Raw genomic sequence first — 13492 nt, 5'->3', positions numbered from 1 at the left:
GGCCTAGCTGCGAAAGAGGAAAGCTTGGATTTGGATCCACGCCCAAGTGTAATTAAGGCAGAAGATCAACTTTGCCGTAAGGCAGAAGGCCTCGCATAAGACCTAACGCCGAACCGCAAAAGAGTGGGTTGAAATCGAATCTATGCATGTAATCACGACTCTTCTACTGCTACCGATTGTTTCCCAAAGAATTACGCGCCATTATTTTTGCAAATTAGCTTTTGGACAGCTAAAAAAAATCGTGTGGTAAAAACGATATAGTCCGGGAGCCGGCTGCATGAAACAAACCTCATCAAATATAGAATATACCTACCCTGTAGAGGTACCTGACATTTAGTAGATTCCAACGCACTTGGTCGGCCTAGGCTTAACCTGGCAGATTTTGTACAAATGGCAAAAACGTTGGACAAAAATTCATCAAAAAAAACCTCATCGAAAAATAGAATGAAACTTGTATGGTAGGATACCTGACCTTGAGGACAGTAAAAAAAAAGTGGTCGGCCTCACCTTAGCCTGGCAGTTTTTGCAGTCCGACCAGATTTATTGGGTCACGTGAGAGCTACAATTTACCTCATCGAAAAATAGAATGAATCAAACGGATTATAATAGCTAAAATAAGCCTGTTGACGTATGTCTTGGTCGGCCTCACCTTAACCTGGCAGTTTTTGCAGTCCGACCAGATTTATAAAAAAATCATCAAAAATTTTTTATCGATAAATCGTATGAAACTTGTATGGTACGATAGCTGCCTTTGAGGACAGTAAAAAAAAATGGTCGGCCAAATCCTGTGTTTGCAGGTTCCTGTGTCCGACCAATTTTGTAGTACCACGTGAGAGCTACAATTTACCTCATCGAAAAATAGAATGAAACAAACGGATTATAATAGCTTAAATAAGCCTGTTGACGTATGTCTTGGTCGGCCTCACCTTAACCTGGCAGATTTTGCAGTCCGGCTAAATTTATAAAAAAATCATCAAAAAATTTTTATCGAAAAATCGTGTGAAACTTGTATGGTACGATAGCTGCCTTTGAGGACAGTAATAAAAAAATGGTCGGCCAAATCCTGTGTTTGCAGGTTCCTGTGTCCGACCAATTTTGTGGTACCACGTGAGAGCTACAATTTACCTCATCGAAAAATAGAATGAAACAAACGGATTATAATAGCTTAAATAAGCCTGTTGACGTATGTCTTGGTCGGCCTCACCTTAACCTGGCAGTTTTTGCAGTCCGACCAAATTTATGAAAAAATCATCAAAAAATTTATATCGAAAAATCGTATGAAACTTGTATGGTACGATAGCTGCCTTTGAGGACAGTAAAAAAAAATGGTCGGCCAAATCCTGTGTTGGCAGGTTCCTGTCTCCGACCAATTTTGTGGTACCACGTGAGAGTTACAATTTACCACATCGAAAAATAGAATGAAACAAACGGATTATAATAGCTAAAATAACCCTGTTGACGTATGGCTTGTTACGGGCGGCTTTCATAAATTCAATGTGGCAGTGTGCGGCAGAATCCACTTGCATCAAATTTGATGCAACACATTGTGGCTGGACATTAAGAGATGAAATGTATAAGATCAAATGGTTTGAAGGACACATAACGCCTTTGCGAGTCGAAGAAATAACAATAAGATAATCACTTAATATGTGAGGTTATCTTGTGTATTTTTATTTATTTATATTTATTGAGAAGTTCAACAGCGTTTACATTAAATAATATACAAAAAACATGAGAACTTATAGCATAGCCAATAACAGAACTTCCTGTAATTTATACATAATAAAAAATCATCTGTGGGTAGACTTGTAACTTGTGCTGTACAAGAATCGTAAATATAACTTAATTTGTAAGTCTTTAAGGTACAAGGAAAAAGAGAAAAAATTAATAATAACTGTAAACTGGAAAAAAAATCCTAAAATAGTAGGTATAGCTCTAATTTTGCGTAAACAATAAATAAAAAATAGTAAAATAAAAATACATACAGTACCTACATAAACGAGCGAATCTCTTAGTTTGTATGCATTTATTGGAATTTATGTGTTCGTGTGTGTGTGTGTGTGTGTGTGTGTGTGTGTGTGTGTGTGTGTGTGTGTGTGTGGGTGGGTGTATGTGTGTAAGTGGGTGTGATAGTGCGTGACTACCAGGAAAGTTGCTTTGCAATTTGTGATTTGAAAACACGTCTGGAGGAGAAGAAAGGGTCAATGTTTTGGAACGATTTATTATAGGTACGTGCGATTCTACTCAGAATTTAATAGAATAGAATTTTGGCCATAATTGGTACGATGACAGGGAATATGGAATAGTGTGGTGTGACGAGTTCGGCGCGTGGGAGCGCGGAGCCCTAACTGTGACAGCAATCCAACGCAGTCTAGATGCCCGTTGAGAACATCGTGGAGGAACATTTTACCATTTATTTAAATTTTGGAAGGATCACGTGCAGTTTTTCCTCTTATTTTACAAGTGTTCGATTGAAAACTAAGCTTTGGTGTATACCTGGATCACCTGCACGTACAAGAAGGCGTTTCATATACGCCCGCCCATCAGATAGGTACACAAAGTCATGATGCGTATGGAATACAGCATCTGTGGTCCTATTCTAGCTGTCGCGTGGTATCACAAATTTGGTCGGACTGCAAAAACTGCCAGGCTACGGTGAGGCCGACCAAGCCATACGTCAACAGGTTTATTTTAGGTATTATAATCCGTTTGTTTCATTCTATTTTTCGATGAGGTAAATTGTAGCTCTCACGTGGTACCACAAAATTGGTCGGACACAGGAACCTGCCAACACAGGATTTGGCCAACCACTTTTTTATTACTGTCCTCAAAGGCAGCTATCGTACCATACAAGTTTCACACGATTTTTCGATAAAAAATTTTTGATGTTTTTTTTATAAATTTGGCCGGACTGGAAAAACTGCCAGGTTAAGGTGAGGCCGACCAAGACATACGTTAACAGGCTTATTTAAGCTATTATAATCCGTTTGTTTCATTCTATTTTTCGATGAGGTAAATTGTAGCTCTCACGTGGTACCACAAAATTGGTCGGACAGAGGAACCTGCCAACACAGGATTTGGCCGACCACTTTTTTTTTACTGTCCTCAAAGGCAGCTATCGTACCATACAAGTTTCATACGATTTTTCGATAAAAAAATTTTGATGATTTTTTTATAAATTTGCTCGGACTGCAAAAACTGCCAGGTTAAGGTGAGGCCGACCAAGACCTACGTCAACAGGCTTATTTTAGCTATTATTACCCGTTTGTTTCATTCTATTTTTCGTTGAGGTAAATTGTAGCTCTCACGTGGTACCACAAAATTGGTCGGACACAGGAACCTGCCAACAAAGGATTTGGCCGACCACTTTTTTTTTACTGTCCTCAAAGGCAGCTATCTTACCATACAAGTTTCATACGATTTTTCGATAAAATTTTTTTGATGTTTTTTTTTATAAATTTGGTCGGACTGCAAAAACTGCCAGGTTAAGGTGAGGCCGACCAAGACATACGTCAACAGGCTTATTTAATAAGCTATTATAATCCGTTTGTTTCATTCTATTTTTCGATGAGGTAAATTGTAGCTCTCACGTGGTACCACAAAATTGGTCGGACACAGGAACCTGCAAACACAGGATTTGGCCGACCATTTTTTTTTTTACTGTCCTCAAAGGCAGCTATCGTACCATACAAGTTTCATACGATTTATCGATAAAAATTTTTTGATGATTTTTTTATAAATCTGGTCGGACTGCAAAAACTGCCAGGTTAAGGTGAGGCCGACCAAGACATACGTCAACAGACTTATTTTAGCTATTATAATCCGTTTGTTTCATTCTATTTTTCGATGAGGTAAATTGTAGCTCTCACGTGACCCAATAAATCTGGTCGGACTGCAAAAACTGCCAGGCTAAGGTGAGGCCGACCACTTTTTTTTTACTGTCCTCAAGGTCAGGTATCCTACCATACAAGTTTCATTCTATTTTTCGATGAGGTTTTTTTTGATGAATTTTTGTCCAACGTTTTTGCCATTTGTACAAAATCTGCCAGGTTAAGCCTAGGCCGACCAAGTGCGTTGGAATCTACTAAATGTCAGGTACCTCTACAGGGTAGGTATATTCTATTTTTTGATGAGGTTTGTTTCATGCAGCCGGCTCCCGGACTAATATGTCTGTCCCTAATTTTAAAATTTGTTCACCTTTTTCAACCTGGCATTTTGGTGCCTAAGCACGTGCTTGTTTTGCTTATTGGTTACAAAGTCTTTATTAATTCAACCATTAAAGTCGACGAGTACAAAAAACTTTAAGCTAGCTCTCAATTTAACATTTTTTTAAACATTATTTTTAATTTGAGCTTACAATTACTCGTAAGTAGGTAGGTAAGACCGTTAAATATTTAAAATGATTATCTTATCAGAAAATTATCACCAATTACTCTAAGAAAACTACTACTCTAAGTAATCCGGCACTGTTAACAATGTATTTTTTATATGAAAAGTGAGTGAAATGTCTTTAAAAAATCCGTAGGGGTCGGATCAAAAACTGTAATTAAGTCCGACTCACGCTTGACTGTACATTTCTAATAGGTTTTCCTGTCATCTATAGGTATAGACCTATTTTATGTATTTTTTTCAAAATTATAGACCTAGTAGTTTCGGAGATAAGGGGGGGGGGGGGAGGGAATGGTCATGTTTTGCCTATTTTCTTGAATAACTTCTAAATGGTTTATTATAAAATTATAAAAAAAATATTTTTGAAATCCTTACAATAAGCTCTTTTATTTGACATGTAACATGATATAGTTTGAAATTTTTTTTTTTCATTTTTTCTTTCACCCCCCAAAAGTGGCCCCCATGTTTAAAATTCATTTGTTTACGTTACATGTCCGTATTTGGGTCACAAACTTACATATGTGTATCAAATTTCAATTTGATTGGTCCAGTAGTTCCGGAGAAAATCGGCTGTGACAGACGGACAGACAGACAGACGCACGAGTGATCCTATAAGGGTTTCGTTTTTTCCTTTTGAGGTACGGAACCCTAAAAATGAAAAAAAAAACCGTCTATCGGGACATATTTCATGCTTAAAGGGGGGGTTGCGTAGGGGGAGGGTAGTGTGCAGTGTGCATAAAGCCCCAAGTGTACCCAACTAAGGTATCACACTAAGTACATTCTTTTCAAGCTAGATATAATTTGTTTTCCTTCCCCATACATCGAACATAACTTGACCGAGTCAAATAGCATATTTAACAGTGTATACTTTTAAAGGGTCGGCCTAGTTTGCGCAAAGGACATTAAAAATAACGTGTATCAAGAAATGGACTATTGCGTGCTATTAAAGATGAACTGTATCGGAGGCATCGCGGGTACGTACTTACCCGCCTACTTACACTCACTGTTAGCAGGCGAAGCCAACAAGAAGGCCTCTTGTCCAAAATTAGCTTGCATGATATTTTTGTAAGATGGCAATTCCCGTAAGATTCAAATATTTCAAATAAACCTGTATATTGTACCCCAGAAACTTACAAATTGCAAAAGTACAAAAAATGAAAAGTGTGTCTAAATTACTTACAACAGGAAAGAGAGGAGTAAGTATACAGCATTTTGATCACCCAAATTATTTAACCGCAACGTCTTTATTACGGATATTATATATCTTTTTCACCACACCAGCTCAGAAAGGCTTACTTTGCACTTCAAAAACGGATAGCAAAGTGGCATTTTATTCACATGTGAGGCAAACTAATCAAATGCAAATTTTGAGTTGTTTTCTTATGTTTGCTGGTAGAATTGACTTTTAAATGGTGATTTTGTATAATAAATATTTAATAACATTCATTTGGATTTGTTTAACCCTCGTGCTTTGCACGTTTTTGTGCAACCCTCGCAACGCTCTAGATTCCATTTTCCGAACCACTCGCTACGCTCGTGGTTCAATTTTGGAATCTTTCGCTTGCTCGGGTATCAATAGTAGCACGAGCGGTTAAATAACCACTTTGCCCCCTTGTAAAACAAATAACTATTGTCTAATTCACGTGCACTACTGTGTTTTAGCCGTAAACATACAAATAAAAAAAATGCTATCTCAAACATTTGGTAATGCAGTTTACCACGTATTTAAACGTAAACGTTGTAACCCACAAAATTTTCATTTGTAACTAATACTTAGAGCCCGCGCACACAGAAAGCGGTGTGGAGTTTCGCGATCGGCTGACCGCTGACCGCTTGATTTACGAAAGAGTTCTAAAGTGTTTATGCTATTGTATGTGCAACATGTCGCTAAATAGTTCATCTTCCGAAGACGAAGCGTTGCATTGCGTTTTGTGCCTGTTAGAGGCATTTAAAAAAATAAAGGATCGAGGTGAATTCCATAATTCCTACCGCGCAGCGGCTAAGCAACAACACCGTATTTCATCGCTCCGTAAATAATATTCTAATATTGCAGTAAATACAGTTTTGGTTCCCGTTGAAATCTACATCAACATAAAGACAATTTCACCAGCTATCCAGTGACATATTCAGTGTTAGTGAGAAGTGCGTGCCCGAAGTACAATCACGATATTTATTTTTCTAAAAAGCGTTACCCGTCGAAACATTGAACGCGAACACAGCCAGGGTTGGGCAAAATACTGGCTTCCACGTATTTCAAATACAAATTACAAAATACATTTTTAAAAGTATTTGAAATACCAAATACAAACTACTTTGGTGACTGGTATTTGAAATACAAAATACAAATTACAGTGTTTAAAATACATAATGTATTTCAAATACAAAATACAAAATACTTTTAATTCTTTTTGTCTAATCGTTTAGTTAGTTTAACGAATATCCTTTCCTAAAAACGTATGGTCATTGCGCTTGTTTTCGTCCAGCTCTAGTTTTCATCCACTTGACGAAATTTGAATATAAACCTACATTGTGTTGGAAGTGTCGTTCTAAAGGACATGCCAAGAAAGATTGTCCTCAATTGGACCGCAATGGAGCGAAGTCGACTTCTATGGTGTTGTCTGCACTTAACACTGACAGTTCGTGGATTATTGATTCTGGAGCGACAGATAATATGTCAGGACGCCAAGAATGGTTTCAAGCTCTCGATGAGTCGTCTACTAAGGAGGTGTGTGTTGCCAATGGCAAGAAGTTAGAGGTGAACGGGAAAGGTGACGTACATTTTACGGTTAACTCTCGTGGACATACGATAGATACTACTTTAAAAGATGTAATGCTTATACCCGACCTTACTGTTAATTTAATATCTGTGTCTACTCTTGCTGAAAAGGGATTTAAATTTATTTTTGATAATAATGGATGTGACATAATTAAAGCTGGTAAAGTAGTTTTACATGCTAGGAAAGTTGGGAGAGTTTACAGGCTTCATTCTGTGAGTAAAGTCAATCTGACAACGTCATCTACGTCTAAGGATATGATGTTATGGCATCAAAGGTTAGCTCATATTAATTTTGATAGCTTGGCATCACTTAGGAAGGTTGCTAATGACATTGACTTTCAGGTTACTACTCAGAAGAAAGTTTGTGATGTGTGTCTTAAGGGTAAGCAATCCCGCGCTCCCTTTGTGATAAATCCTAACAAACAGGTGGCCGAGGCGCGGCTGGCGCTCATTCACAGTGACGTCATGGGGCCGATGCCGACTACTTCTCTCGGAGGCAAGCGCTATGTCCTCACGTTCCTAGACGACTACTCCAGGAAGGTGTTCGTCTATCCCATTGCAAAGAAGAGTGAAGTGTGTAAGTACACTAAAGATTTTATTAGACTGGTAGAGAATCAGTGTAGTGCTAAAGTCAAGGTACTGAGAACAGATAATGGCTCTGAGTACGTAAATGCTGAGCTGACGGACTTTCTTAAAAAGAAAGGCATAGTACATCAGCTGACGGTACCTTATTCTAGTCAGCAGAATGGATCCGCGGAGCGCCTGAATCGTTCTTTACTTGACAAGGTCAGATGTCTACTGTATAACGCAAATCTCGATGACAAGATGTGGGCAGAGGCTGTCAATACCGCGGCGTATCTAATCAACAGATCGCCAAGCTCAAGACTTTCTGGTAGGTTACCTGAGGAGGTATGGAGTGGTAAGAAAGTGAGCCTTAAAAATCTGCGTGTCTTTGGTTGCGAGGCATTTGCTCATGTAGATGACTGTAAACGTAAAAAGTTAGACCCTAAAAGTAAAAGGCTAATCTTTTTAGGTTACTGTGATAACGTCAAAGGATATCGTTTGTTCAATCCTGAAGACAATAAGATCGTTATATCACGTGATGTGGTGTTCAACGAATCTTTGTTTCCAGGGAGACATTCTAAAATAGGGCCAAAACGTGTGTTTGAACCTATTTATCTTACAGGAGGTGATGATGAGAGGGAGACGCTGAAGACTACGCCGGTTGAGGCGGAGCCAGAGTACCTGTTGGCAGAGTCGTCAGATCATCCACTTGAGGCGGAGCCAGAGTACCTGTTGGCTGAGTCGTCAGATCATACTCTTGAAGCGGAAACAGATACTGTTCCTGCAGAATCACCAAATCATCCTGTTGAGTTGGAATGTGAACGCGAGGCTAGTGAAGATTCGGTAACGTTGCCTGAATTGGCACCAGAGTCTACTGGTCAACGATATAACCTACGTCCACGTATGCCTAAGACAACCTGTAACATAACTAACGTGTGTAATGTGACAGGGCCCATAGAGCCACGTACTGTCAAAGAAGCTTTAAGTTGTGAAGATAAAGAGTTATGGCAGAAGGCCATGAAAGAAGAAATCGATTCTTTTGTCTTACACGGAGCTTGGGAGCTTACTGATAAGCCGGTTGACAAAAATGTCGTTAAAAATAAGTGGATTTTTACCCTTAAGCGAGACTCGGATGGGAACATTACACGTTATAAGGCAAGGTTGGTAGCGAAAGGCTTTACCCAAAGATATGGTGAAGATTTCCAAGAAACTTTTTCACCGGTCGTTCGTCATTGCTCTATAAGATTGTTGCTATCTCTGGCTGTGGAAATGAACCTTAAGATTGATCATTTAGACGTGCAGACAGCATTCCTGAATGGAGATTTGCAGGAGGAGATCTTTATGCAACAACCGGAAGGTTTCATATGCCCTGGGAGTGAGAACAAAGTCTATAGATTACGAAAGGCTGTTTATGGGTTGAAGCAAGCATCGCGATCCTGGTACCAAAAGGTAAAACATGTATTACTTTCTTTGGGATACAGACAGTGTAAACAAGAGGACTGCATCTTCACTAAGAGATCAGGTGAGTCGATTGTTTTGACATGACAAACGTCTGGCTGAGACGTTAAAAAGTTCTTTGTTAAAGGTTTTTAAACTCAAAGACTTAGGTCCGGTACGAAACATGTTAGGTATAAAGGTAGAACGTGATGCAACTTCCATTAAACTTAGTCAGGAAAACCGGATTGACAATATGTTAGATCGTTTTGGCATGACAGACTGTAAGCCTGTAAAGTCTCCCATGATAACTAATATTAGTTCGGTCATTGAGAGTTCTAATAATGCTACGAATAACATTGTAACGAAGTTTCCGTATCAAGAGTTGATTGGTAGTCTTATGTATTTATGTGTAACTACGCGACCTGACATTTCGTTTGCTGTGTCATTTTTAAGTAAATTTAACAGTTGTTATACGGAATTCCATTGGAATCAAGCCAAGCGTATACTGCGATACCTTAAAGGTACTAAGCAAAAGGCTTTGGTATTTAAGAAGTCGAATTTAGATCCCGTTCTTGAGGGTTATTCTGACGCAGATTGGGCGGCTGATCCTGATCGAAAGTCGTACACGGGGTATGTGTTTAAATACGGCGGTAATTCGGTATCTTGGGGTAGCTTCAAACAGTCGTGCATATCGCTTTCGTCCACCGAGGCGGAGTATTGCAGCTTGAGCGAAGCGAGTAGAGAAGCGGTGTTCCTACAAGCTTTAATTAAGGAATTGTTAATGACGACTAGTTGTAAAATAGTTATGTATTGTGACAATCAATCTGCTATACAGCTTGCTACCAATCACACTCATCACAGACGGAGCAAGCATATAGAAATAAGATTTCATTACGTTAGAGACATGATAGATAGGTTTAACGTTGAAATTGTATACATCCCTACGGATGAAATGTTAGCAGATGTGTTCACTAAGCCCCTGGGCTGTGTCAAGCACGAGATGTTCACTCGTCAGCTTGGTGTGGCTTGAAGCCATGATGATGCCCACGTTATGGGGGGGTGTTGGAAGTGTAACGCTGGCCATCACATAATTTGAATTTGAAAATATGTCAAGGCCTGTTGGCGTTCGTTTTCTTCCTGTCACTCGACAATGAATTTTCCTTGTGATATGTTATAGTGTAATTTTATAATAATATACCAATTAAATGTTTCACTTCTCACTGCGTGTATCACTCTAGCTACATACAAAAATAGCACATTGCTGCAAATAGTAAATTAAAAATGAAATATATTATTTGCCTATCTGTCAAGTGGTCGAAAACTAGAGCATGGACGGAAACTACTGTAATGACTCTATCCCCTGGCTGTTGACGAAAAGTTCCGCGCAGAATAACTCGCGCATGGTACATATTTGCCCTCGTACAAGTTGTACATTATATTAAAAAAAAAACGTTCCATTTTAGGATCATAGAATTTAATAAAATGTATTTTGTAGAAATGTATTTTGAAGCTTGAAGTATTTGAAATACAAAATACAAAATACATGTGAGTGCAGTATTTGAAATACCAAATACAAAATACTTTTCCAGGTAGTATTTGAAATACAAATACAAAATACTACAATGTATTTCAAATACGTATTTCAAATACATGTAATTGAAATACTGCCCAACCCTGAACACAGCGCGCATCGTGAGTCACCGCTCGCTCTGCCTCGCACCACGAGACTCGACGGAATCGGCGCGCTGTGCGTCGTATCGCTAAGGTATCGCTTAGGATTGCTTGGTACGAGGGCCAGAATGATTTGCTCCGGCTGCGTTCTGCCGATAGCGGACGGGCAAGGTATTGCCTGTACAGCACAAAATTGTGGAAAGGCGTGCCATTTGATATGTGGAAATGCTCTACACATAGACTCAGAGCAAGCGAAGACGTGGGTATGTCCGGACTGTCAGGCGAGCTCCAGGGTAGGTGGGGACAATACGCACACCCCAGTACGGTCAGCTGGTAATGTTACCTTCCGAAAAACGAATCTGCAGCATAATCCGTCGAAAGATGCGTCACGGAACCCGCCGGCGAATATAGAATCGCTGTTTTCAGAAATTCGTTTGCTTCGTGCAGACGTGGCTAAATTACAATCTGATTTCGCCAGCCGCCTCGATTCCTTATCTCAACAGGTCGCAGACTATAATGCGCGTATTTTAAGACTGGAAGAGACGGAAAGGGAGAACGTCTTACTCAAGACCCATGTTGTAGACCTCCAAAATCAATTAAACCAGCAAGCCCAGCAGTCGCTAAGTTTAGAACTGGAGATAATGGGCCTTTCTGAAACGCCAAATGAAAACCCCTACCACATAGTCCTGAGTCGACGCTAGGGATGCATCTCGAAGAAGTTGATGTAAACTTTGTGACCCGCGTGGGCCCACGACGCCAGGGTGACAAAATCAATCAAGCAAGGCCCTTAGTGGTTTCCTTTGTGAGGAGGGCGAAACGTGAAGAGTTCCTAAAACAGGCAAAAACTCGGCGGTCAACGCTCAGTAGCAAGGACATCGTACCAACAAGTCCTACGACAAGGGTATACGTGAATGAGCGCTTGACCAGTGACAGCAGGCGCTTATTTCGTGACACACGGACATGGGTTAAGGAACACGGTTTTAAATACTGCTGGACTCGCAGAGATAACATCTACATCAGGAAGCATGAAGGTAAAGATGGAAGCCCGGCCCTTCAGATTCGATCTCACGAAGATCTCCAAAAGTTTTCAGGACAATGAAACGAATAACTTTCTAGGAATGTGTTTGTTTACCTGGTTTTATTTTGTCTCACGTTTTTCACTAATAATGAGACTGCAGTGTCTAACCATCATGGCCTTACATTACTTTTTAAATGGAATGTTGACATATGTTACTTACACCCACACCAACTCTTCACTTCACACACACTTACATACACACACACATACCTATAGGAAAAAAATCGTAATAAGCATACTTTACTTCATACATTGTGTCATTGCTTATACTGAAGATGGGACGCTCGCAACCCGTAGAGGCATTACCACTTTAGACTACAATATTCTCTTTTATTTATTTTTATACTGTGAATGGAAGCGTTAGAATTAATGTCTCAAATCGACAACTCCTATAATGTTGAATGCCATGCAATATCCACCCCTGAAGGGTGTAGTCCCATTATATCTAAGTGTTGTAAAAATTAGGTATTTGTAAAATAATGTAAGAAAGAGATGTTTATGACACGAGTGTTTTATTCGAAGTAAGGTAACTAAGCCATTTTAAAATATCTATCTATCTATACATATAATAAAGCTGTAGAGGGTAGAAAGTCTGTACATGGAAGATATTTGAAAAAAAGTTGGCTGGGGATACTTAGAATCGATAACAGAACACGTTCCAACAGTTTTTAGAATTTTTGTCTGTTTATCTGTTTGTCTGTTTATCTGTTTATCTGTTTGTCTGTTTATTTGAACGCGCATCACGTGAAAACGGCTGAACGGATTTTGATGAAAACTTTACTAATCTATCGAAAAAATCTCCGGCCAGGTTATAGGGTATAAAAACTCAACCCCTAAAAGGGGTAGGTAGCCACAACACCCGTTTGATTTAAGTTTGCCCCTGAATCTTATGGCGCTACTTAGGAAGGAGGGGCAAACTTTTTTCAAATATGTGCTACCACTATTGAGTACCCTGGTAAACTAACAGATGGCGCTGAATTTAATACAAGTGACATGAATAGCCACCGAGGAAGGTTTTTGCCAAATTAACTCTAAGTTTAGATGAGGAGGTACGGACATGGACAACAAATTTAATTGAATAATTATGTCGATTTAAAAATATACAACAAAATTAAACGACAGTAAATTAATTACCCCTCATTGCAGTGACATCTTTTTCACGACTACCCAAAAAAAAGTGAGAGAGAGTGTATTGTGTTTTCAGCGTTCGTGTTTGTATGTAGGTATATATTTATTTATCTGGGTTTCACTCTCTCTCACTCTTTTGCGGTTCGGCGTTAGGTTATATGCGAGGCCTTCTGCCTTACGGCAAAGTTGATCTTCTGCCTTAATTACACTTGGGCGTGGATCCAAGCTTTCCTCTTTCGCAGCTGGGCCTACTGCCTTGCTCACACTTCGCCAATTCAATTCTCTTGGTCAATTACAAGCTCTGCTTTCTTGCATCTTTTATGCATGAAAACAACCTCGCTGAAATCCTTAAATATCGAGCCCTATGCGAAGCTAGGCTGGTAGAAAACTGTCCCATCCCTTCTTTGTATGAAATCCTGGATTCGCGCCTGGTTGGGACTAAAAGTAAA

This window comes from Cydia fagiglandana, chromosome Z, assembly GCF_963556715.1.
Source record: "Cydia fagiglandana chromosome Z, ilCydFagi1.1, whole genome shotgun sequence".
Taxonomy (NCBI): domain Eukaryota; kingdom Metazoa; phylum Arthropoda; class Insecta; order Lepidoptera; family Tortricidae; genus Cydia; species Cydia fagiglandana.
The sequence above is the reverse complement of the archived record's forward strand: the minus strand, read 5'-3'. Positions refer to the sequence as shown.